The 21,649-nt window shown below is 41.8% G+C and overlaps 44 non-coding genes across 44 annotated transcripts; all 44 read left to right on the top strand.

Moving 5' to 3' along the window:
* The first annotated feature begins 670 nt into the window (after positions 1-670).
* Positions 671-752, top strand: TRNAS-GCU (transfer RNA serine (anticodon GCU)). Its single transcript has one exon. It is a non-coding gene; the product is annotated as a tRNA-Ser (tRNA).
* Positions 753-2,686: 1,934 nt separating this feature from the next.
* On the top strand, positions 2,687-2,768 carry TRNAS-GCU (transfer RNA serine (anticodon GCU)). Its single transcript has one exon. It is a non-coding gene; the product is annotated as a tRNA-Ser (tRNA).
* Positions 2,769-2,972: 204 nt separating this feature from the next.
* On the top strand, positions 2,973-3,054 carry TRNAS-GCU (transfer RNA serine (anticodon GCU)). The gene has a single exon. It is a non-coding gene; the product is annotated as a tRNA-Ser (tRNA).
* Positions 3,055-3,547: 493 nt separating this feature from the next.
* On the top strand, positions 3,548-3,629 carry TRNAS-GCU (transfer RNA serine (anticodon GCU)). The gene has a single exon. It is a non-coding gene; the product is annotated as a tRNA-Ser (tRNA).
* Positions 3,630-4,122: 493 nt separating this feature from the next.
* Positions 4,123-4,204, top strand: TRNAS-GCU (transfer RNA serine (anticodon GCU)). Its single transcript has one exon. It is a non-coding gene; the product is annotated as a tRNA-Ser (tRNA).
* A 497-nt stretch (positions 4,205-4,701) lies between these two features.
* On the top strand, positions 4,702-4,783 carry TRNAS-GCU (transfer RNA serine (anticodon GCU)). The gene has a single exon. It is a non-coding gene; the product is annotated as a tRNA-Ser (tRNA).
* Positions 4,784-4,990: 207 nt separating this feature from the next.
* TRNAS-GCU (transfer RNA serine (anticodon GCU)) lies at positions 4,991-5,072 on the top strand. The gene has a single exon. It is a non-coding gene; the product is annotated as a tRNA-Ser (tRNA).
* Positions 5,073-5,279: 207 nt separating this feature from the next.
* On the top strand, positions 5,280-5,361 carry TRNAS-GCU (transfer RNA serine (anticodon GCU)). The gene has a single exon. It is a non-coding gene; the product is annotated as a tRNA-Ser (tRNA).
* Positions 5,362-5,565: 204 nt separating this feature from the next.
* Positions 5,566-5,647, top strand: TRNAS-GCU (transfer RNA serine (anticodon GCU)). The gene has a single exon. It is a non-coding gene; the product is annotated as a tRNA-Ser (tRNA).
* A 497-nt stretch (positions 5,648-6,144) lies between these two features.
* Positions 6,145-6,226, top strand: TRNAS-GCU (transfer RNA serine (anticodon GCU)). The gene has a single exon. It is a non-coding gene; the product is annotated as a tRNA-Ser (tRNA).
* A 493-nt stretch (positions 6,227-6,719) lies between these two features.
* On the top strand, positions 6,720-6,801 carry TRNAS-GCU (transfer RNA serine (anticodon GCU)). The gene has a single exon. It is a non-coding gene; the product is annotated as a tRNA-Ser (tRNA).
* A 207-nt stretch (positions 6,802-7,008) lies between these two features.
* TRNAS-GCU (transfer RNA serine (anticodon GCU)) lies at positions 7,009-7,090 on the top strand. The gene has a single exon. It is a non-coding gene; the product is annotated as a tRNA-Ser (tRNA).
* A 490-nt stretch (positions 7,091-7,580) lies between these two features.
* TRNAS-GCU (transfer RNA serine (anticodon GCU)) lies at positions 7,581-7,662 on the top strand. Its single transcript has one exon. It is a non-coding gene; the product is annotated as a tRNA-Ser (tRNA).
* A 207-nt stretch (positions 7,663-7,869) lies between these two features.
* On the top strand, positions 7,870-7,951 carry TRNAS-GCU (transfer RNA serine (anticodon GCU)). Its single transcript has one exon. It is a non-coding gene; the product is annotated as a tRNA-Ser (tRNA).
* A 493-nt stretch (positions 7,952-8,444) lies between these two features.
* TRNAS-GCU (transfer RNA serine (anticodon GCU)) lies at positions 8,445-8,526 on the top strand. The gene has a single exon. It is a non-coding gene; the product is annotated as a tRNA-Ser (tRNA).
* A 208-nt stretch (positions 8,527-8,734) lies between these two features.
* Positions 8,735-8,816, top strand: TRNAS-GCU (transfer RNA serine (anticodon GCU)). Its single transcript has one exon. It is a non-coding gene; the product is annotated as a tRNA-Ser (tRNA).
* Positions 8,817-9,024: 208 nt separating this feature from the next.
* TRNAS-GCU (transfer RNA serine (anticodon GCU)) lies at positions 9,025-9,106 on the top strand. Its single transcript has one exon. It is a non-coding gene; the product is annotated as a tRNA-Ser (tRNA).
* A 204-nt stretch (positions 9,107-9,310) lies between these two features.
* On the top strand, positions 9,311-9,392 carry TRNAS-GCU (transfer RNA serine (anticodon GCU)). The gene has a single exon. It is a non-coding gene; the product is annotated as a tRNA-Ser (tRNA).
* Positions 9,393-9,599: 207 nt separating this feature from the next.
* TRNAS-GCU (transfer RNA serine (anticodon GCU)) lies at positions 9,600-9,681 on the top strand. The gene has a single exon. It is a non-coding gene; the product is annotated as a tRNA-Ser (tRNA).
* Positions 9,682-10,174: 493 nt separating this feature from the next.
* TRNAS-GCU (transfer RNA serine (anticodon GCU)) lies at positions 10,175-10,256 on the top strand. The gene has a single exon. It is a non-coding gene; the product is annotated as a tRNA-Ser (tRNA).
* Positions 10,257-10,464: 208 nt separating this feature from the next.
* Positions 10,465-10,546, top strand: TRNAS-GCU (transfer RNA serine (anticodon GCU)). Its single transcript has one exon. It is a non-coding gene; the product is annotated as a tRNA-Ser (tRNA).
* Positions 10,547-10,754: 208 nt separating this feature from the next.
* Positions 10,755-10,836, top strand: TRNAS-GCU (transfer RNA serine (anticodon GCU)). The gene has a single exon. It is a non-coding gene; the product is annotated as a tRNA-Ser (tRNA).
* Positions 10,837-11,901: 1,065 nt separating this feature from the next.
* On the top strand, positions 11,902-11,983 carry TRNAS-GCU (transfer RNA serine (anticodon GCU)). Its single transcript has one exon. It is a non-coding gene; the product is annotated as a tRNA-Ser (tRNA).
* Positions 11,984-12,190: 207 nt separating this feature from the next.
* TRNAS-GCU (transfer RNA serine (anticodon GCU)) lies at positions 12,191-12,272 on the top strand. The gene has a single exon. It is a non-coding gene; the product is annotated as a tRNA-Ser (tRNA).
* Positions 12,273-12,480: 208 nt separating this feature from the next.
* Positions 12,481-12,562, top strand: TRNAS-GCU (transfer RNA serine (anticodon GCU)). The gene has a single exon. It is a non-coding gene; the product is annotated as a tRNA-Ser (tRNA).
* Positions 12,563-13,052: 490 nt separating this feature from the next.
* Positions 13,053-13,134, top strand: TRNAS-GCU (transfer RNA serine (anticodon GCU)). Its single transcript has one exon. It is a non-coding gene; the product is annotated as a tRNA-Ser (tRNA).
* Positions 13,135-13,908: 774 nt separating this feature from the next.
* TRNAS-GCU (transfer RNA serine (anticodon GCU)) lies at positions 13,909-13,990 on the top strand. Its single transcript has one exon. It is a non-coding gene; the product is annotated as a tRNA-Ser (tRNA).
* Positions 13,991-14,194: 204 nt separating this feature from the next.
* TRNAS-GCU (transfer RNA serine (anticodon GCU)) lies at positions 14,195-14,276 on the top strand. The gene has a single exon. It is a non-coding gene; the product is annotated as a tRNA-Ser (tRNA).
* A 493-nt stretch (positions 14,277-14,769) lies between these two features.
* TRNAS-GCU (transfer RNA serine (anticodon GCU)) lies at positions 14,770-14,851 on the top strand. The gene has a single exon. It is a non-coding gene; the product is annotated as a tRNA-Ser (tRNA).
* A 204-nt stretch (positions 14,852-15,055) lies between these two features.
* On the top strand, positions 15,056-15,137 carry TRNAS-GCU (transfer RNA isoleucine (anticodon GAU)). The gene has a single exon. It is a non-coding gene; the product is annotated as a tRNA-Ser (tRNA).
* A 207-nt stretch (positions 15,138-15,344) lies between these two features.
* Positions 15,345-15,426, top strand: TRNAS-GCU (transfer RNA serine (anticodon GCU)). The gene has a single exon. It is a non-coding gene; the product is annotated as a tRNA-Ser (tRNA).
* A 493-nt stretch (positions 15,427-15,919) lies between these two features.
* On the top strand, positions 15,920-16,001 carry TRNAS-GCU (transfer RNA serine (anticodon GCU)). The gene has a single exon. It is a non-coding gene; the product is annotated as a tRNA-Ser (tRNA).
* A 204-nt stretch (positions 16,002-16,205) lies between these two features.
* Positions 16,206-16,287, top strand: TRNAS-GCU (transfer RNA serine (anticodon GCU)). The gene has a single exon. It is a non-coding gene; the product is annotated as a tRNA-Ser (tRNA).
* Positions 16,288-16,780: 493 nt separating this feature from the next.
* Positions 16,781-16,862, top strand: TRNAS-GCU (transfer RNA serine (anticodon GCU)). The gene has a single exon. It is a non-coding gene; the product is annotated as a tRNA-Ser (tRNA).
* A 204-nt stretch (positions 16,863-17,066) lies between these two features.
* Positions 17,067-17,148, top strand: TRNAS-GCU (transfer RNA serine (anticodon GCU)). Its single transcript has one exon. It is a non-coding gene; the product is annotated as a tRNA-Ser (tRNA).
* A 207-nt stretch (positions 17,149-17,355) lies between these two features.
* Positions 17,356-17,437, top strand: TRNAS-GCU (transfer RNA serine (anticodon GCU)). The gene has a single exon. It is a non-coding gene; the product is annotated as a tRNA-Ser (tRNA).
* Positions 17,438-17,644: 207 nt separating this feature from the next.
* TRNAS-GCU (transfer RNA serine (anticodon GCU)) lies at positions 17,645-17,726 on the top strand. Its single transcript has one exon. It is a non-coding gene; the product is annotated as a tRNA-Ser (tRNA).
* Positions 17,727-17,930: 204 nt separating this feature from the next.
* TRNAS-GCU (transfer RNA serine (anticodon GCU)) lies at positions 17,931-18,012 on the top strand. Its single transcript has one exon. It is a non-coding gene; the product is annotated as a tRNA-Ser (tRNA).
* Positions 18,013-18,505: 493 nt separating this feature from the next.
* On the top strand, positions 18,506-18,587 carry TRNAS-GCU (transfer RNA serine (anticodon GCU)). Its single transcript has one exon. It is a non-coding gene; the product is annotated as a tRNA-Ser (tRNA).
* Positions 18,588-18,791: 204 nt separating this feature from the next.
* TRNAS-GCU (transfer RNA serine (anticodon GCU)) lies at positions 18,792-18,873 on the top strand. Its single transcript has one exon. It is a non-coding gene; the product is annotated as a tRNA-Ser (tRNA).
* A 207-nt stretch (positions 18,874-19,080) lies between these two features.
* On the top strand, positions 19,081-19,162 carry TRNAS-GCU (transfer RNA serine (anticodon GCU)). Its single transcript has one exon. It is a non-coding gene; the product is annotated as a tRNA-Ser (tRNA).
* Positions 19,163-19,369: 207 nt separating this feature from the next.
* On the top strand, positions 19,370-19,451 carry TRNAS-GCU (transfer RNA serine (anticodon GCU)). The gene has a single exon. It is a non-coding gene; the product is annotated as a tRNA-Ser (tRNA).
* A 204-nt stretch (positions 19,452-19,655) lies between these two features.
* TRNAS-GCU (transfer RNA serine (anticodon GCU)) lies at positions 19,656-19,737 on the top strand. The gene has a single exon. It is a non-coding gene; the product is annotated as a tRNA-Ser (tRNA).
* A 497-nt stretch (positions 19,738-20,234) lies between these two features.
* Positions 20,235-20,316, top strand: TRNAS-GCU (transfer RNA serine (anticodon GCU)). The gene has a single exon. It is a non-coding gene; the product is annotated as a tRNA-Ser (tRNA).
* Positions 20,317-21,649: the final 1,333 nt, after the last annotated feature.

Raw genomic sequence — 21,649 nt, 5'->3', positions numbered from 1 at the left:
AATTGCAATCATGCTCGTTGCCAGATTTTGATTGTTGAGCAGTTAACACTCGTCTTGAATTACCATTTCTATCTAGATTATCATATAACTATGTTCGCAGCATTGGTAAGTAATTTTCACATGTGGTCTAACACCTGGCCTAGCTAAATTCGTTACGCTGTGCATAAGTACGTAGACGAGGTGGCCGAGTGGGTAAGGCGATGGACTGCTAATCCATTCTGTTCTGCACGCATGGGTTCGAATCCCATCCTCGTCGACTTAATTTCTACAGTTTTTAAGTACCATAATAAAATTGCATTCATGTTCGCAGCATTGGTAAGTAATTTTCACATGTGGTCTAACACCTGGCCTAGCTAAATTCGTTACGCTGTGCATAAGTACGTAGACGAGGTGGCCGAGTGGGTAAGGCGTTGGACTGCTAATACATTCTGTTCTGCACGCATGGGTTCGAATCCCATCCTCGTCGACGTGATTCTACACTTTTAAGTTCCATTATGAAATTACCATCATGCTTTTGCATATTTTGAATGTTGAGTAGATAACACTCATCTTGAATTACCACTTCGATCTCGATTAGCATATAATCATGTTCGCAACATTGGTAAGTAATTTTCACATGTGGTCTAACACCTGCTCTAGCTAAATTCGTTACGCTGTGCAAATGTACGTAGACGAGGTGGCCGAGTGGTTAAGGCGATGGACTGCTAATCCATTGTGCTCTGCACGCGTGGGTTTGAATCCCATCCTCGTCGACGTGATTCTACAGTTTTAAGTACCATTATGAAATTACCATCATTCTCTTCAAGATTTTGATTGCTGAGTAGTTTACACTCGTCCTGAATTACAATTTCGATCTCGATTATCATATAACCATGTTCGCAGCATTGATAAGTAATTTTCACATGTGGTCTAACACCTGGCCTAGCTAAATTCGTTACGCTGTCCACAATTACGTAGATGAGGTGGCCTAGTGGTTAAGGCGATGGACTGCTAATCCATTGTGCTCTGCACCCGTGGGTTCGAATCCCATCCTAGTCGACTCAATTTCTACAGTTTTAAGTACCATAATAAAATTGCATTCATGTTCGTTGCCAGATTTTGATTGTTGAGCAGTAAACACTCGTCTTGAATTACCATTTCTATCTCGATTAACATATAACCATGTTCGCAGCATTAGTAAGTAATTTTCACATGTGGTCTAACACCTGGTCTAGCTAAATTCGTTACGCAGTGCATAAGTACGTAGACGTGGTGGCCTAGTGGTTAAGGCGATGGACTGCTAATCCATTGTGCTCTGCACGCGTGGGTTCGTATCCCATCCTCGTCGACTCAATTTCTACAGTTTTTAAGTACCATAATAAAATTGCAATCATGCTCGGTGCCAGATTTTGATTGTTGAGCAGTTAACACTCGTCTTGAATTACCATTTTTATCTCGATTATCATATAACCATGTTCGCAGCATTGGTAAGTAATTTTCACATGTGGTCTAACACCTGGCCTAGCTAAATTCGTTACGCTGTGCATAAGTACGTAGACGAGGTGGCCGAGTGGGTAAGGCGATGGACTGCTAATCCATTCTGTTCTGCACGCATGGGTTCGAATCCCATCCTCGTCGACGTGATTCTACACTTTTAAGTTCCATTATGAAATTACCATCATGCTTTTGCATATTTTGAATGTTGAGTAGATAACACTCGTCTTGAATTACCATTTTTATCTCGATTATCATATAACCATGTTCGCAGCATTGGTAAGTAATTTTCACATGTGGTCTAACACCTGGCCTAGCTAAATTCGTTACGCTGTCAACAATTACGTAGATGAGGTGGCCTAGTGGTTAAGGCGATGGACTGCTAATCCATTGTGCTCTGCACCCGTGGGTTCGAATCCCATCCTCGTCGACTCAATTTCTACAGTTTTAAGTACCATAATAAAATTGCATTCATGTTCGTTGCCAGATTTTGATTGTTGAGCAGTAAACACTCGTCTTGAATTACCATTTCTATCTCGATTAACATATAACCATGTTCGCAGCATTAGTAAGTAATTTTCACATGTGGTCTAACACCTGGTCTAGCTAAATTCGTTACGCAGTGCATAAGTACGTAGACGTGGTGGCCTAGTGGTTAAGGCGATGGACTGCTAATCCATTGTGCTCTGCACGCGTGGGTTCGTATCCCATCCTCGTCGACTCAATTTCTACAGTTTTTAAGTACCATAATAAAATTGCAATCATGCTCGGTGCCAGATTTTGATTGTTGAGCAGTTAACACTCGTCTTGAATTACCATTTTTATCTCGATTATCATATAACCATGTTCGCAGCATTGGTAAGTAATTTTCACATGTGGTCTAACACCTGGCCTAGCTAAATTCGTTACGCTGTGCATAAGTACGTAGACGAGGTGGCCGAGTGGGTAAGGCGATGGACTGCTAATCCATTCTGTTCTGCACGCATGGGTTCGAATCCCATCCTCGTCGACGTGATTCTACACTTTTAAGTTCCATTATGAAATTACCATCATGCTTTTGCATATTTTGAATGTTGAGTAGATAACACTCATCTTGAATTACCACTTCGATCTCGATTAGCATATAATCATGTTCGCAACATTGGTAAGTAATTTTCACATGTGGTCTAACACCTGCTATAGCTAAATTCGTTACGCTGTGCAAATGTACGTAGACGAGGTGGCCGAGTGGTTAAGGCGATGGACTGCTAATCCATTGTGCTCTGCACGCGTGGGTTTGAATCCCATCCTCGTCGACGTGATTCTACAGTTTTAAGTACCATTATGAAATTACCATCATTCTCTTGCAGATTTTGTTTGCTGAGTAGTTAACACTCGTCCTGAATTACAATTTCGATCTCGATTATCATATAACCATGTTCGCAGCATTGATAAGTAATTTTCACATGTGGTCTAACACCTGGCCTAGCTAAATTCGTTACGCTGTCCATAATTACGTAGATGAGGTGGCCGAGTGGTTAAGGCGATGGACTGCTAATCCATTGTGCTCTGCACGCGTGGGTTCGAATCCCATCCTCGTCGACTCAATTTCTACAGTTTTAAGTACCATAATAAAATTGCAATCATGCTCGTTGCCAGATTTTGATTGTTGAGCAGTTAACACTCGTCTTGAATTACCATTTCTATCTCGATTATCATATAACCATGTTCGCAGCATTGGTAAGTAATTTTCACATGTGGTCTAACACCTGGCCTAGCTAAATTCGTTACGCTGTGCATAAGTACGTAGACGAGGTGGCCGAGTGGGTAAGGCGATGGACTGCTAATACATTCTGTTCTGCACGCATGGGTTCGAATCCCATCCTCGTCGACGTGATTCTACACTTTTAAGTTCCATTATGAAATTACCATCATGCTTTTGCATATTTTGAATGTTGAGTAGATAACACTCATCTTGAATTACCACTTCGATCTCGATTAGCATATAGTCATGTTCGCAACATTGGTAAGTAATTTTCACATGTGGTCTAACACCTGCTCTAGCTAAATTCGTTACGCTGTGCATAAGTACGTAGACGAGGTGGCCGAGTGGTTAAGGCGATGGACTGCTAATCCATTGTGCTCTGCACGCGTGGGTTCGAATCCCATCCTCGTCGACTCAATTTCTACTGTTTTAAGTACCATAATAAAATTGCATTCATGCTCGTTGCCAGATTTTGATTGTTGAGCAGTTAACACTCGTCTTGAATTACCATTTCTATCTCGATTAACATATAACCATGTTCGCAGCATTAGTAAGTAATTTTCACATGTGGTCTAACACCTGGCCTAGCTAAATTCGTTACGCTGTGCATAAGTACGTAGACGAGGTGGCCGAGTGGTTAAGGCTATGGACTGCTATTCCATTGTGCTCTGCACGCGTGAGTTTGAATCCCATCCTCGTCGACGTTATTCTACAGTTTTAAGTACCATTATGAAATTACCATCATTCTCTTGCAGATTTTGATTGCTGAGTAGTTTACACTCGTCCTGAATTACAATTTCGATCTCGATTATCATATAACCATGTTCGCAGCATTGATAAGTAATTTTCACATGTGGTCTAACACCTGGCCTAGCTAAATTCGTTACGCTGTCCACAATTACGTAGATGAGGTGGCCGAGTGGTTAAGGCGATGGACTGCTAATCCATTGTGCTCTGCACGTGTGGGTTCGAATCCCATCCTCGTCGACTCAATTTCTACAGTTTTAAGTACCATAATAAAATTGCATTCATGCTCGTTGCCAGATTTTGATTGTTGAGCAGTTAACACTCGTCTTGAATTACCATTTCTATCTCGATTATCATATAACCATGTTCGCAGCATTGGTAAGTAATTTTCACATGTGGTCTAACACCTGGCCTAGCTAAATTCGTTACGCTGTCCATAAGTACATAGACGAGGTGGCCGAGTGGTTAAGGCGATGGACTGCTAATCCATTGTGCTCTGCACGCGTGGGTTCGAATCCCATCATCGTCGACTTAATTTCTACAGTTTTTAAGTACCATAATGAAATTGCAATCATGCTCGGTGCCAGATTTTGATTGTTGAGCAGTTAACACTCGTCTTGAATTACCATTTCTATCTCGATTATCATATAACCATGTTCGCAGCATTGGTAAGTAATTTTCACATGTGGTCTAACACCTGGCCTAGCTAAATTCGTTACGCTGTCCACAATTACGTAGATGAGGTGGCCGAGTGGTTAAGGCGATGGACTGCTAATCCATTGTGCTCTGCACGCGTGGGTTCGAATCCCATCCTCGTCGACTCAATTTCTACAGTTTTAAGTACCATAATAAAATTGCAATCATGCTCGTTGCCAGATTTTGATTGTTGAGCAGTTAACACTCGTCTTGAATTACCATTTCTATCTCGATTATCATATAACCATGTTCGCAGCATTAGTAAGTAATTTTCACATGTGGTCTAACACCTGGTCTAGCTAAATTCGTTACGCCGTGCATAAGTACGTAGACGAGGTGGCCGAGTGGTTAAGGCGATGGACTGCTAATCCATTGTGCTCTGCACGCGTGGGTTCGAATCCCATCCTCGTCGACTCAATTTCTACTGTTTTAAGTACCATAATAAAATTGCATTCATGCTCGTTGCCAGATTTTGATTGTTGAGCAGTTAACACTCGTCTTGAATTACCATTTCTATCTCGATTAACATATAACCATGTTCGCAGCATTAGTAAGTAATTTTCACATGTGGTCTAACACCTGGCCTAGCTAAATTCGTTACGCTGTGCATAAGTACGTAGACGAGGTGGCCGAGTGGTTAAGGCTATGGACTGCTAATCCATTGTGCTCTGCACGCGTGGGTTTGAATCCCATCCTCGTCGACGTTATTCTACAGTTTTAAGTACCATTATGAAATTACCATCATTCTCTTGCAGATTTTGATTGCTGAGTAGTTTACACTCGTCCTGAATTACAATTTCGATCTCGATTATCATATAACCATGTTCGCAGCATTGATAAGTAATTTTCACATGTGGTCTAACACCTGGCCTAGCTAAATTCGTTACGCTGTCCACAATTACGTAGATGAGGTGGCCGAGTGGTTAAGGCGATGGACTGCTAATCCATTGTGCTCTGCACGTGTGGGTTCGAATCCCATCCTCGTCGACTCAATTTCTACAGTTTTAAGTACCATAATAAAATTGCATTCATGCTCGTTGCCAGATTTTGATTGTTGAGCAGTTAACACTCGTCTTGAATTACCATTTCTATCTCGATTATCATATAACCATGTTCGCAGCATTGGTAAGTAATTTTCACATGTGGTCTAACACCTGGCCTAGCTAAATTCGTTACGCTGTCCATAAGTACATAGACGAGGTGGCCGAGTGGTTAAGGCGATGGACTGCTAATCCATTGTGCTCTGCACGCGTGGCTTCGAATCCCATCATCGTCGACTTAATTTCTACAGTTTTTAAGTACCATAATGAAATTGCAATCATGCTCGGTGCCAGATTTTGATTGTTGAGTAGTTAACACTCGTCTTGAATTACCATTTCTATCTCGATTATCATATAACCATGTTCGCAGCATTGGTAAGTAATTTTCACATGTGGTCTAACACCTGATCTAGCTAAATTCGTTACGCTGTGCAAATGTACGTAGACGAGGTGGCCGAGTGGTTAAGGCGATGGACTGCTAATCCATTGTGCTCTGCACGCGTGGGTTCGAATCCCATCCTCGTCGACTCAATTTCTACAGTTTTAAGTACCATAATAAAATTGCAATCATGCTCCTTGCCAGATTTTGATTGTTGAGTAGTTAACACTCGTCTTGAATTACAATTTCGATCTCGATTATCATATAACCATGTTCGCAGCATTAGTAAGTAATTTTCACATGTGGTCTAACACCTGGTCTAGCTAAATTCGTTACGCTGTGCAAATGTACGTAGACGAGGTGGCCGAGTGGTTAAGGCGATGGACTGCTAATCCATTGCGCTCTGCACGCGTGGGTACGAATCCCATCCTCGTCGACCTGATTCTACAGTTTTAAGTACCATTATGAAATTACCATCATTCTCTTGCAGATTTTGATTGCTGAGTACTTAACACTCGTCCTGAATTATAATTTCGATCTCGATTATCATATAACCATGCTCGCAGCATTGATAAGTAATTTTCACATGTGGTCTAACACCTTGCCTAGCTAAATTAGTTACGCTGTCCACAATTACGTAGATGAGGTGGCCGAGTGGTTAAGGCGATGGACTGCTAATCCATTGTGCTCTGCACGCGTGGGTTCGAATCCCATCCTCGTCGACTCAATTTCTACAGTTTTAAGTACCATAATAAAATTGCAATCATGCTCATTGCCAGATTTTGATTGTTGAGCAGTTAACACTCGTCTTGAATTACCATTTCTATCTCGATTATCATATAACCATGTTCGCAGCATTGGTAAGTAATTTTCACATGTGGTCTAACACCTGGCCTAGCTAAATTCGTTATGCTGTGCATAAGTACGTAGACGAGGTGGCCGAGTGGTTAAGGCGATGGACTGCTAATCCATTGTGCTCTGCACGCGTGGGTTCGAATCCCATCCTCGTCGACGTGATTCTACAGTTTTAAGTACCATTATGAAATTACCATCATTCTCTTGCAGATTTTGATTGCTGAGTTGTTAACACTCGTCCTGAATTACAATTTCGATCTCGATTATCATATAACCATGTTCGCAGCATTGATAAGTAATTTTCACATGTGGTCTAACACCTGGTCTAGCTAAATTCGTTACGCTGTGCAAATGTATGTAGACGAGGTGGCCGAGTGGTTTAGGCGATGGACTGCTAATCCATTGCGCTCTGCACGCGTGGGTACGAATCCCATCCTCGTCGACCTGATTCTACAGTTTTAAGTACCATTATGAAATTACCATCATTCTCTTGCAGATTTTGATTGCTGAGTAGTTAACACTCGTCCTGAATTATAATTTCGATCTCGATTATCATATAACCATGTTCGCAGCATTGATAAGTAATTTTCACATGTGGTCTAACACCTGGCCTAGCTAAATTAGTTACGCTGTCCACAATTACGTAGATGAGGTGGCCGAGTGGTTAAGGCGATGGACTGCTAATCCATTGTGCTCTGCACGCGTGGGTTCGAATCCCATCCTCGTCGACTCAATTTCTACAGTTTTAAGTACCATAATGAAATTGCAATCATGCTCGTTGCCAGATTTTGATTGTCGAGCAGTTAACACTCGTCTTGAATTACCATTTCTATCTAGATTATCATATAACCATGTTCGCAGCATTGGTAAGTAATTTTCACATGTGGTCTAACACCTGGTCTAGCTAAATTTTTTACGCAGTGCAAAAGTACGTAGACGAGGTGGCCGAGTGGTTAAGGCGATGGACTGCTAATCCATTGTCCTCTGCACGCGTGGGTTCGAATCCCATCCTCGTCGACTCAATTTCTACAGTTTTAAGTACCATAATAAAATTGCAATCATGCTCATTGCCAGATTTTGATTGTTGAGCAGTTAACACTCGTCTTGAATTACCATTTCTACCTCGATTATCATATAACCATGTTCGCAGCATTGGTAAGTAATTTTCACATGTGGTCTAACACCTGGCCTAGCTAAATTCGTTACGCTGTGCATAAGTACGTAGACGAGGTGGCCGAGTGGTTAAGGCGATGGACTGCTAATCCATTGTGCTCTGCACGCGTGGTTTCGAATCCCATCCTCGTCGACGTGATTCTACAGTTTTAAGTACCATTATGAAATTACCATCATTCTCTTGCAGATTTTGATTGCTGAGTTGTTAACACTCGTCCTGAATTACAATTTCGATCTCGATTATCATATAACCATGTTCGCAGCATTGATAAGTACTTTTCACATGTGGTCTAACACCTGGTCTAGCTAAATTCGTTACGCTGTGCAAATGTACGTAGACGAGGTGGCCGAGTGGTTAAGGCGATGGACTGCTAATCCATTGTGCTCTGCACGCCTGGGTTCGAATCCCATCCTCGTCGACTTAATTTCTACAGTTTTTAAGTACCATAATAAAATTGCAATCATGCTCGGTGCCAGATTTTGATTGTTGAGCAGTTAACACTCGTCTTGAATTACCATTTCTATCTCGATTATCATATAACCATGTTCGCAGCATTGGTAAGTAATTTTCACATGTGGTCTAACACCTGGCCTAACTAAATTCGTTACGCTGTGCAAATGTACGTAGACGAGGTGGCCGAGTGGTTAAGGCGATGGACTGCTAATCCATTGTGCTCTGCACGCCTGGGTTCGAATCCCATCCTCGTCGACTTAATTTCTACAGTTTTTAAGTACCATAATAAAATTGCAATCTTGCTCGGTGCCAGATTTTGATTGTTGAGCAGTTAACACTCGTCTTGAATTACCATTTCTATCTCGATTATCATATAACCATGTTCGCAGCATTGGTAAGTAATTTTCACATGTGGTCTAACACCTGGCCTAACTAAATTCGTTATGCTGTGCATAAGTACGTAGACGAGGTGGCCGAGTGGTTAAGGCGATGGACTGCTAATCCATTGTGCTCTGCACGCGTGGGTTCGAATCCCATCCTCGTCGACGTGATTCTACAGTTTTAAGTACCATTATGAAATTACCATCATTCTCTTGCAGATTTTGATTGCTGAGTAGTTAACACTCGTCCTGAATTATAATTTCGATCTCGATTATCATATAACCATGTTCGCAGCATTGATAAGTAATTTTCACATGTGGTCTAACACCTGGCCTAGCTAAATTAGTTACGCTGTCCACAATTACGTAGATGAGGTGGCCGAGTGGTTAAGGCGATGGACTGCTAATCCATTGTGCTCTGCACGCGTGGGTTCGAATCCCATCCTCGTCGACTCAATTTCTACAGTTTTAAGTACCATAATGAAATTGCAATCATGCTCGTTGCCAGATTTTGATTGTCGAGCAGTTAACACTCGTCTTGAATTACCATTTCTATCTAGATTATCATATAACCATGTTCGCAGCATTGGTAAGTAATTTTCACATGTGGTCTAACACCTGGTCTAGCTAAATTTTTTACGCAGTGCAAAAGTACGTAGACGAGGTGGCCGAGTGGTTAAGGCGATGGACTGCTAATCCATTGTCCTCTGCACGCGTGGGTTCGAATCCCATCCTCGTCGACTCAATTTCTACAGTTTTAAGTACCATAATAAAATTGCAATCATGCTCATTGCCAGATTTTGATTGTTGAGCAGTTAACACTCGTCTTGAATTACCATTTCTACCTCGATTATCATATAACCATGTTCGCAGCATTGGTAAGTAATTTTCACATGTGGTCTAACACCTGGCCTAGCTAAATTCGTTACGCTGTGCATAAGTACGTAGACGAGGTGGCCGAGTGGTTAAGGCGATGGACTGCTAATCCATTGTGCTCTGCACGCGTGGTTTCGAATCCCATCCTCGTCGACGTGATTCTACAGTTTTAAGTACCATTATGAAATTACCATCATTCTCTTGCAGATTTTGATTGCTGAGTTGTTAACACTCGTCCTGAATTACAATTTCGATCTCGATTATCATATAACCATGTTCGCAGCATTGATAAGTACTTTTCACATGTGGTCTAACACCTGGTCTAGCTAAATTCGTTACGCTGTGCAAATGTACGTAGACGAGGTGGCCGAGTGGTTAAGGCGATGGACTGCTAATCCATTGTGCTCTGCACGCCTGGGTTCGAATCCCATCCTCGTCGACTTAATTTCTACAGTTTTTAAGTACCATAATAAAATTGCAATCATGCTCGGTGCCAGATTTTGATTGTTGAGCAGTTAACACTCGTCTTGAATTACCATTTCTATCTCGATTATCATATAACCATGTTCGCAGCATTGGTAAGTAATTTTCACATGTGGTCTAACACCTGGCCTAACTAAATTCGTTACGCTGTGCAAATGTACGTAGACGAGGTGGCCGAGTGGTTAAGGCGATGGACTGCTAATCCATTGTGCTCTGCACGCCTGGGTTCGAATCCCATCCTCGTCGACTTAATTTCTACAGTTTTTAAGTACCATAATAAAATTGCAATCATGCTCGGTGCCAGATTTTGATTGTTGAGCAGTTAACACTCGTCTTGAATTACCATTTCTATCTCGATTATCATATAACCATGTTCGCAGCATTGGTAAGTAATTTTCACATGTGGTCTAACACCTGGCCTAACTAAATTCGTTATGCTGTGCATAAGTACGTAGACGAGGTGGCCGAGTGGTTAAGGCGATGGACTGCTAATCCATTGTGCTCTGCACGCGTGGGTTCGAATCCCATCCTCGTCGACGTGATTCTACAGTTTTAAGTACCATTATGAAATTACCATCATTCTCTTGCAGATTTTGATTGCTGAGTTGTTAACACTCGTCCTGAATTACAATTTCGATCTCGATTATCATATAACCATGTTCGCAGCATTGATAAGTAATTTTCACATGTGGTCTAACACCTGGTCTAGCTAAATTCGTTACGCTGTGCAAATGTATGTAGACGAGGTGGCCGAGTGGTTAAGGCGATGGACTGCTAATCCATTGCGCTCTGCACGCGTGGGTACGAATCCCATCCTCGTCGACCTGATTCTACAGTTTTAAGTACCATTATGAAATTACCATCATTCTCTTGCAGATTTTGATTGCTGAGTAGTTAACACTCGTCCTGAATTATAATTTCGATCTCGATTATCATATAACCATGTTCGCAGCATTGATAAGTAATTTTCACATGTGGTCTAACACCTGGCCTAGCTAAATTAGTTACGCTGTCCACAATTACGTAGATGAGGTGGCCGAGTCGTTAAGGCGATGGACTGCTAATCCATTGTGCTCTGCACGCGTGGGTTCGAATCCCATCCTCGTCGACTCAATTTCTACAGTTTTAAGTACCATAATGAAATTGCAATCATGCTCGTTGCCAGATTTTGATTGTCGAGCAGTTAACACTCGTCTTGAATTACCATTTCTATCTAGATTATCATATAACCATGTTCGCAGCATTGGTAAGTAATTTTCACATGTGGTCTAACACCTGGCCTAGCTAAATTCGTTACGCTGTGCATAAGTACGTAGACGAGGTGGCCGAGTGGGTAAGGCGATGGACTGCTAATCCATTCTGTTCTGCACGCATGGGTTCGAATCCCATCCTCGTCGACGTGATTCTACACTTTTAAGTTCCATTATGAAATTACCATCATGCTTTTGCATATTTTGTATGTTGAGTAGATAACACTCATCTTGAATTACCACTTCGATCTCGATTAGCATATAATCATGTTCGCAACATTGGTAAGTAATTTTCACATGTGGTCTAACACCTGCTCTAGCTAAATTCGTTACGCTGTGCAAATGTACGTAGATGAGGTGGCCGAGTGGTTAAGGCGATGGACTGCTAATCCATTGTGCTCTGCACGCGTGGGTTCGAATCCCATCCTCGTCGACTCAATTTCTACAGTTTTAAGTACCATAATAAAATTGCAATCATGCTCATTGCCAGATTTTGATTGTTGAGCAGTTAACACTCGTCTTGAATTACCATTTCTATCTCGATTATCATATAACCATGTTCGCAGCATTAGTAAGTAATTTTCACATGTGGTCTAACACCTGGTCTAGCTAAATTTTTTACGCAGTGCAAAAGCACGTAGACGAGGTGGCCGAGTGGTTAAGGCGATGGACTGCTAATCCATTGTGCTCTGCATGCGTGGGTTCGAATCCCATCCTCGTCGACTTAATTTCTACAGTTTTTAAGTACCATAATAAAATTGCAATCATGCTCGGTGCCAGATTTTGATTGTTGAGCAGTTAACACTCGTCTTGAATTACCATTTCTATCTCGATTATCATATAACCATGTTCGCAGCATTGGTAAGTAATTTTCACATGTGGTCTAACACCTGCCCTAGCTAAATTCGTTATGCTGTGCATAAGTACGTAGACGAGGTGGCCGAGTGGTTAAGGCGATGGACTGCTAATCCATTGTGCTCTGCACGCGTGGGTTCGAATCCCATCCTCGTCGACGTGATTCTACAGTTTTAAGTACCATTATGAAATTACCATCATTCTCTTGCAGATTTTGATTGCTGAGTTGTTAACACTCGTCCTGAATTACAATTTCGATCTCGATTATCATATTACCATGTTCGCAGCATTGATAAGTAATTTTCACATGTGGTCTAACACCTGGTCTAGCTAAATTCGTTACGCTGTGCAAATGTACGTAGACGAGGTGGCCGAGTGGTTAAGGCGATGGACTGCTAATCCATTGCGCTCTGCACGCGTGGGTACGAATCCCATCCTCGTCGACCTGATTCTACAGTTTTAAGTACCATTATGAAATTACCATCATTCTCTTGCAGATTTTGATTGCTGAGTAGTTAACACTCGTCCTGAATTATAATTTCGATCTCGATTATCATATAACCATGTTCGCAGCATTGATAAGTAATTTTCACATGTGGTCTAACACCTGGCCTAGCTAAATTAGTTACGCTGTCCACAATTACGTAGATGAGGTGGCCGAGTGGTTAAGGCGATGGACTGCTAATCCATTGTGCTCTGCACGCGTGGGTTCGAATCCCATCCTCGTCGACTCAATTTCTACAGTTTTAAGTACCATAATGAAATTGCAATCATGCTCGTTGCCAGATTTTGATTGTCGAGCAGTTAACACTCGTCTTGAATTACCATTTCTATCTAGATTATCATATAACCATGTTCGCAGCATTCGTAAGTAATTTTCACATGTGGTCTAACACCTGGCCTAGCTAAATTCGTTACGCTGTGCATAAGTATGTAGACGAGGTGGCCGAGTGGGTAAGGCGATGGACTGCTAATCCATTCTGTTCTGCACGCATGGGTTCGAATCCCATCCTCGTCGACTTAATTTCTACAGTTTTTAAGTACCATAATAAAATTGCAATCATGCTCGGTGCCAGATTTTGATTGTTGAGCAGTTAACACTCGTCTTGAATTACCATTTGTATCTCGATTATCATATAACCATGTTCGCAGCATTGGTAAGTAATTTTCACATGTGGTCTAACACCTGGCCTAGCTAAATTCGTTACGCTGTGCATAAGTACGTAGACGAGGTGGCCGAGTGGGTAAGGCGATGGACTGCTAATCCATTCTGTTCTGCACGCATGGGTTCGAATCCCATCCTCGTCGACGTGATTCTACACTTTTAAGTTCCATTATGAAATTACCATCATGCTTTTGAATGTTGAGTAGATAACACTCATCTTGAATTACCACTTCGATCTCGATTAGCATATAATCATGTTCGCAACATTGGTAAGTAATTTTCACATGTGGTCTAACACCTGCTCTAGCTAAATTCGTTACGCTGTGCAAATGTACGTAGACGAGGTGGCCGAGTGGTTAAGGCGATGGACTGCTAATCCATTGTGCTCTGCACGCGTGGGTTTGAATCCCATCCTCGTCGACGTGATTCTACAGTTTTAAGTACCATTATGAAATTACCATCATTCTCTTGCAGATTTTGTTTGCTGAGTAGTTAACACTCGTCCTGAATTACAATTTCGATCTCGATTATCATATAACCATGTTCGCAGCATTGATAAGTAATTTTCACATGTGGTCTAACACCTGGCCTAGCTAAATTCGTTACGCTGTCCACAATTACGTAGATGAGGTGGCCGAGTGGTTAAGGCGATGGACTGCTAATCCATTGTGCTCTGCACGCGTGGGTTCGAATCCCATCCTCGTCGACTCAATTTCTACAGTTTTAAGTACCATAATAAAATTGCAATCATGCTCGTTGCCAGATTTTGATTGTTGAGCAGTTAACACTCGTCTTGAATTACCATTTCTATCTCGATTATCATATAACCATGTTCGCAGCATTGGTAAGTAATTTTCACATGTGGTCTAACACCTGGCCTAGCTAAATTCGTTACGCTGTGCATAAGTACGTAGACGAGGTGGCCGAGTGGGTAAGGCGATGGACTGCTAATCCATTCTGTTCTGCACGCATGGGTTCGAATCCCATCCTCGTCGACGTGATTCTACACTTTTAAGTTCCATTATGAAATTACCATCATGCTTTTGCATATTTTGAATGTTGAGTAGATAACACTCATCTTGAATTACCACTTCGATCTCGATTAGCATATAATCATGTTCGCAACATTGGTAAGTAATTTTCACATGTGGTCTAACACCTGATCTAGCTAAATTCGTTACGCTGTGCAAATGTACGTAGACGAGGTGGCCGAGTGGTTAAGGCGATGGACTGCTAATCCATTGTGCTCTGCACGCGTGGGTTTGAATCCCATCCTCGTCGACGTGATTCTACAGTTTTAAGTACCATTATGAAATTACCATCATTCTCTTGCAGATTTTGTTTGCTGAGTAGTTAACACTCGTCCTGAATTACAATTTCGATCTCGATTATCATATAACCATGTTCGCAGCATTGATAAGTAATTTTCACATGTGGTCTAACACCTGGCCTAGCTAAATTCGTTACGCTGTCCACAATTACGTAGATGAGGTGGCCGAGTGGTTAAGGCGATGGACTGCTAATCCATTGTGCTCTGCACGCGTGGGTTCGAATCCCATCCTCGTCGACTCAATTTCTACAGTTTTAAGTACCATAATAAAATTGCAATCATGCTCGTTGCCAGATTTTGATTGTTGAGCAGTTAAGACTCGTCTTGAATTACCATTTCTATCTCGATTATCATATAACCATGTTCGCAGCATTAGTAAGTAATTTTCACATGTGGTCTAACACCTGGTCTAGCTAAATTCGTTACGCCGTGCATAAGTGCGTAGACGAGGTGGCCGAGTGGTTAAGGCGATGGACTGCTAATCCATTGTGCTCTGCACGCGTGGGTTCGAATCCCATCCTCGTCGACTCAATTTCTACAGTTTTAAGTACCATAATAAAATTGCAATCATGCTCGTTGCCAGATTTTGATTGTTGAGCAGTTAACACTCGTCTTGAATTACCATTTCTATCTCGATTATCATATAACCATGTTCGCAGCATTGGTAAGTAATTTTCACATGTGGTCTAACACCTGGCCTAGCTAAATTCGTTACGCTGTGCATAAGTACGTAGACGAGGTGGCCGAGTGGGTAAGGCGATGGACTGCTAATCCATTCTGTTCTGCACGCATGGGTTCGAATCCCATCCTCGTCGACGTGATTCTACACTTTTAAGTTCCATTATGAAATTACCATCATGCTTTTGCATATTTTGAATGTTGAGTAGATAACACTCATCTTGAATTACCACTTCGATCTCGATTAGCATATAATCATGTTCGCAACATTGGTAAGTAATTTTCACATGTGGTCTAACACCTGATCTAGCTAAATTCGTTACGCTGTGCAAATGTACGTAGACGAGGTGGCCGAGTGGTTAAGGCGATGGACTGCTAATCCATTGTGCTCTGCACGCGTGGGTTTGAATCCCATCCTCGTCGACGTGATTCTACAGTTTTAAGTACCATTATGAAATTACCATCATTCTCTTGCAGATTTTGTTTGCTGAGTAGTTAACACTCGTCCTGAATTACAATTTCGATCTCGATTATCATATAACCATGTTCGCAGCATTGATAAGTAATTTTCACATGTGGTCTAACACCTGGCCTAGCTAAATTCGTTACGCTGTCCACAATTACGTAGATGAGGTGGCCGAGTGGTTAAGGCGATGGACTGCTAATCCATTGTGCTCTGCACGCGTGGGTTCGAATCCCATCCTCGTCGACTCAATTTCTACAGTTTTAAGTACCATAATAAAATTGCAATCATGCTCGTTGCCAGATTTTGATTGTTGAGCAGTTAACACTCGTCTTGAATTACCATTTCTATCTCGATTATCATATAACCATGTTCGCAGCATTGGTAAGTAATTTTCACATGTGGTCTAACACCTGGCCTAGCTAAATTCGTTACGCTGTGCATAAGTACGTAGACGAGGTGGCCGAGTGGGTAAGGCGATGGACTGCTAATCCATTCTGTTCTGCACGCATGCGTTCGAATCCCATCCTCGTCGACGTGATTCTACACTTTTAAGTTCCATTATGAAATTACCATCATGCTTTTGCATATTTTGAATGTTGAGTAGATAACACTCATCTTGAATTACCACTTCGATCTCGATTAGCATATAGTCATGTTCGCAACATTGGTAAGTAATTTTCACATGTGGTCTAACACCTGCTCTAGCTAAATTCGTTACGCTGTGCAAATGTACGTAGACGAGGTGGCCGAGTGGTTAAGGCGATGGACTGCTAATCCATTGTGCTCTGCACGCGTGGGTTTGAATCCCATCCTCGTCGACGTGATTCTACAGTTTTAAGTACCATTATGAAATTACCATCATTCTCTTGCAGATTTTGTTTGCTGAGTAGTTTACACTCGTCCTGAATTACAATTTCGATCTCGATTATCATATAACCATGTTCGCAGCATTGATAAGTAATTTTCACATGTGGTCTAACACCTGGCCTAGCTAAATTCGTTACGCTGTCCACAATTACGTAGATGAGGTGGCCGAGTGGTTAAGGCGATGGACTGCTAATCCATTGTGCTCTGCACGCGTGGGTTCGAATCCCATCCTCGTCTACTCAATTTCTACAGTTTTAAGTACCATAATAAAATTGCAATCATGCTCGTTGCCAGATTTTGATTGTTGAGCAGTTAACACTCGTCTTGAATTACCATTTCTATCTCGATTATCATATAACCATGTTCGCAGCATTAGTAAGTAATTTTCACATGTGGTCTAACACCTGGTCTAGCTAAATTCGTTACGCCGTGCATAAGTACGTAGACGAGGTGGCCGAGTGGTTAAGGCGATGGACTGCTAATCCATTGTGCTCTGCACGCGTGGGTTCGAATCCCATCCTCGTCGACTCAATTTCTACTGTTTTAAGTACCATAATAAAATTGCATTCATGCTCGTTGCCAGATTTTGATTGTTGAGCAGTTAACACTCGTCTTGAATTACCATTTCTATCTCGATTAACATATAACCATGTTCGCAGCATTAGTAAGTAATTTTCACATGTGGTCTAACACCTGGCCTAGCTAAATTCGTTACGCTGTGCATAAGTACGTAGACGAGGTGGCCGAGTGGTTAAGGCTATGGACTGCTAATCCATTGTGCTCTGCACGCGTGGGTTAGAATCCCATCCTCGTCGACGTTATTCTACAGTTTTAAGTACCATTATGAAATTACCATCATTCTCTTGCAGATTTTGATTGCTGAGTAGTTTACACTCGTCCTGAATTACAATTTCGATCTCGATTATCATATAACCATGTTCGCAGCATTGATAAGTAATTTTCACATGTGGTCTAACACCTGGCCTAGCTAAATTCGTTACGCTGTCCACAATTACGTAGATGAGGTGGCCGAGTGGTTAAGGCGATGGACTGCTAATCCATTGTGCTCTGCACGCGTGGGTTCGAATCCCATCCTCGTCGACTCAATTTCTACAGTTTTAATTACCATAATAAAATTGCATTCATGTTCGTTGCCAGATTTTGATTGTTGAGCAGTTAACACTCGTCTTGAATTACCATTTCTATCTCGATTATCATATAACCATGTTCGCAGCATTGGTAAGTAATTTTCACATGTGGTCTAACACCTGGCCTAGCTAAATTCGTTACGCTGTGCATAAGTACGTAGACGAGGTGGCCGAGTGGGTAAGGCGATGGACTGCTAATCCATTTTGTTCTGCACGCATGCGTTCGAATCCCATCCTCGTCGACGTGATTCTACACTTTTAAGTTCCATTATGAAATTACCATCATGCTTTTGCATATTTTGAATGTTGAGTAGATAACACTCATCTTGAATTACCACTTCGATCTCGATTAGCATATAGTCATGTTCGCAACATTGGTAAGTAATTTTCACATGTGGTCTAACACCTGCTCTAGCTAAATTCGTTACGCTGTGCAAATGTACGTAGACGAGGTGGCCGAGTGGTTAAGGCGATGGACTGCTAATCCATTGTGCTCTGCACGCGTGGGTTTGAATCCCATCCTCGTCGACGTGATTCTACAGTTTTAAGTACCATTATGAAATTACCATCATTCTCTTGCAGATTTTGTTTGCTGAGTAGTTTACACTCGTCCTGAATTACAATTTCGATCTCGATTATCATATAACCATGTTCGCAGCATTGATAAGTAATTTTCACATGTGGTCTAACACCTGGCCTAGCTAAATTCGTTACGCTGTCCACAATTACGTAGATGAGGTGGCCGAGTGGTTAAGGCGATGGACTGCTAATCCATTGTGCTCTGCACGCGTGGGTTCGAATCCCATCCTCGTCGACTCAATTTCTACAGTTTTAAGTACCATAATAAAATTGCAATCATGCTCGTTGCCAGATTTTGATTGTTGAGCAGTTAACACTCGTCTTGAATTACCATTTCTATCTCGATTATCATATAACCATGTTCGCAGCATTAGTAAGTAATTTTCACATGTGGTCTAACACCTGGTCTAGCTAAATTCGTTACGCCGTGCATAAGTACGTAGACGAGGTGGCCGAGTGGTTAAGGCGATGGACTGCTAATCCATTGTGCTCTGCACGCGTGGGTTCGAATCCCATCCTCGTCGACTCAATTTCTACTGTTTTAAGTACCATAATAAAATTGCATTCATGCTCGTTGCCAGATTTTGATTGTTGAGCAGTTAACACTCGTCTTGAATTACCATTTCTATCTCGATTAACATATAACCATGTTCGCAGCATTAGTAAGTAATTTTCACATGTGGTCTAACACCTGGCCTAGCTAAATTCGTTACGCTGTGCATAAGTACGTAGACGAGGTGGCCGAGTGGTTAAGGCTATGGACTGCTAATCCATTGTGCTCTGCACGCGTGGGTTTGAATCCCATCCTCGTCGACGTTATTCTACAGTTTTAAGTACCATTATGAAATTACCATCATTCTCTTGCAGATTTTGATTGCTGAGTAGTTTACACTCGTCCTGAATTACAATTTCGATCTCGATTATCATATAACCATGTTCGCAGCATTGATAAGTAATTTTCACATGTGGTCTAACACCTGGCCTAGCTAAATTCGTTACGCTGTCCACAATTACGTAGATGAGGTGGCCGAGTGGTTAAGGCGATGGACTGCTAATCCATTGTGCTCTGCACGCGTGGGTTCGAATCCCATCCTCGTCGACTCAATTTCTACAGTTTTAAGTACCATAATAAAATTGCATTCATGTTCGTTGCCAGATTTTGATTGTTGAGCAGTTAACACTCGTCTTGAATTACCATTTCTATCTCGATTAACATATAACCATGTTCGCAGCATTAGTAAGTAATTTTCACATGTGGTCTAACACCTGGCCTAGCTAAATTCGTTACGCTGTCCATAAGTACATAGACGAGTTGGCCGAGTGGTTAAGGCGATGGACTGCTAATCCATTGTGCTCTGCACGCGTGGGTTCGAATCCCATCATCGTCGACTTAATTTCTACAGTTTTTAAGTACCATAATGAAATTGCAATCATGCTCGGTGCCAGATTTTGATTGTTGAGCAGTTAACACTCGTCTTGAATTACCATTTCTATCTCGATTATCATATAACCATGTTCGCAGCATTGGTAAGTAATTTTCACATGTGGTCTAACACCTGATCTAGCTAAATTCGTTACGCTGTGCAAATGTACGTAGACGAGGTGGCCGAGTGGTTAAGGCGATGGACTGCTAATCCATTGTGCTCTGCACGCGTGGGTTCGAATCCCATCCTCGTCGACTCAATTTCTACAGTTTTAAGTACCATAATAAAATTGCAATCATGCTCATTGCCAGATTTTGATTGTTGAGCAGTTAACACTCGTCTTGAATTACCATTTCTATCTCGATTATCATATAACCATGTTCGCAGCATTAGTAAGTAATTTTCACATGTGGTCTAACACCAGTTGCGACGAATGGACGTGTCAGTCTTGCGCTCCTGCAATCCGGTGTAATCCAGCGTGTAGCTGAGCATTTACTTTGGATTTTTAGCTTTCCTGCTTCGTTTAATAACGAACATTATTACTTTACTACTATTTTGGTAATCTGCCGTCGTTTTCGCGACTACCCAGCCTGAACAGAAGATCTGTTCAGGCTGGTGGTGAAGCCAAGATGGCCGCCATAGGAGTTCGAACAACCGGAACCAAGGATCATACAATTACATTGTGTGATGACGGATACTCTGCTATTGAGGTTATTGAGTCTGTTCAGCAAGCAACATCAGAGAGATCAATTCTAAGCTGTATGAATATTAATGGAACCTGGCAGCTAACTATGAAGTCTACCGTCAATATCGACTCGCTATTTCAACAAGGTGTAACGCTTAGGGGCAATGAGATCGAGGTACGTGGTGTAACTAGACAGTTTACTACTGTATCATTTCTGAACGTTCCAATTTATATTGATGACGATGAAATTATAAAGAAATTGACACAGTTTGGCTGTATGATTCGAAGCCGTGTGATTCATAAATTCCACAGAGAAGCACCTACAATAGAAAACGGCATAAGATTTATAAGGGTCGAATTCCCAACAGGTATTAAATCACTACCATATGCTGTAAAATTTGAGGAGAACGGGCATTATGTCAAGCTAATTCACAACAATCAGAGAAAAGTATGCAACAACTGTCTTAGTGAAGACCACATTATACACCAATGCCCATCATACATTTGCACAGTGTGTCTAAGAAAAGGCCACACGGAAAGGAAATGTCGGGCACAAAAATGCTACAAGTGTGGACAATTTGGACACATATCAAGAGATTGTGACGAAAATACAAATCGCCGTGAACAATCAAGAACTGACAACTACGAACCAAAGGATGATAACCCTGAAAACCGACTTGAAAACAAGAATTCCGCCGCCATCAATCAAGACGACTGTGCGAGCCAATTTAATGATGAATATCTAACAAAGAACAATGAAGCTGCAAATGATAACCCTCCTGATTACCCAACTTCCACACCACCGGCTACCGAAACATTACCTACACCAATCGAGGTCGACAACGATGAACCTCCTACTGGAACAAATGTTAAAAAACGGCAATACGAGTCTTCAACAGACA

This window comes from Saccoglossus kowalevskii, chromosome 15 (genome assembly GCF_978046115.1).
Source record: "Saccoglossus kowalevskii chromosome 15, keSacKowa6.1, whole genome shotgun sequence".
In the NCBI taxonomy this organism is placed as follows: domain Eukaryota; kingdom Metazoa; phylum Hemichordata; class Enteropneusta; family Harrimaniidae; genus Saccoglossus; species Saccoglossus kowalevskii.
The sequence above is the reverse complement of the archived record's forward strand: the minus strand, read 5'-3'. Positions and strand labels throughout refer to the sequence as shown.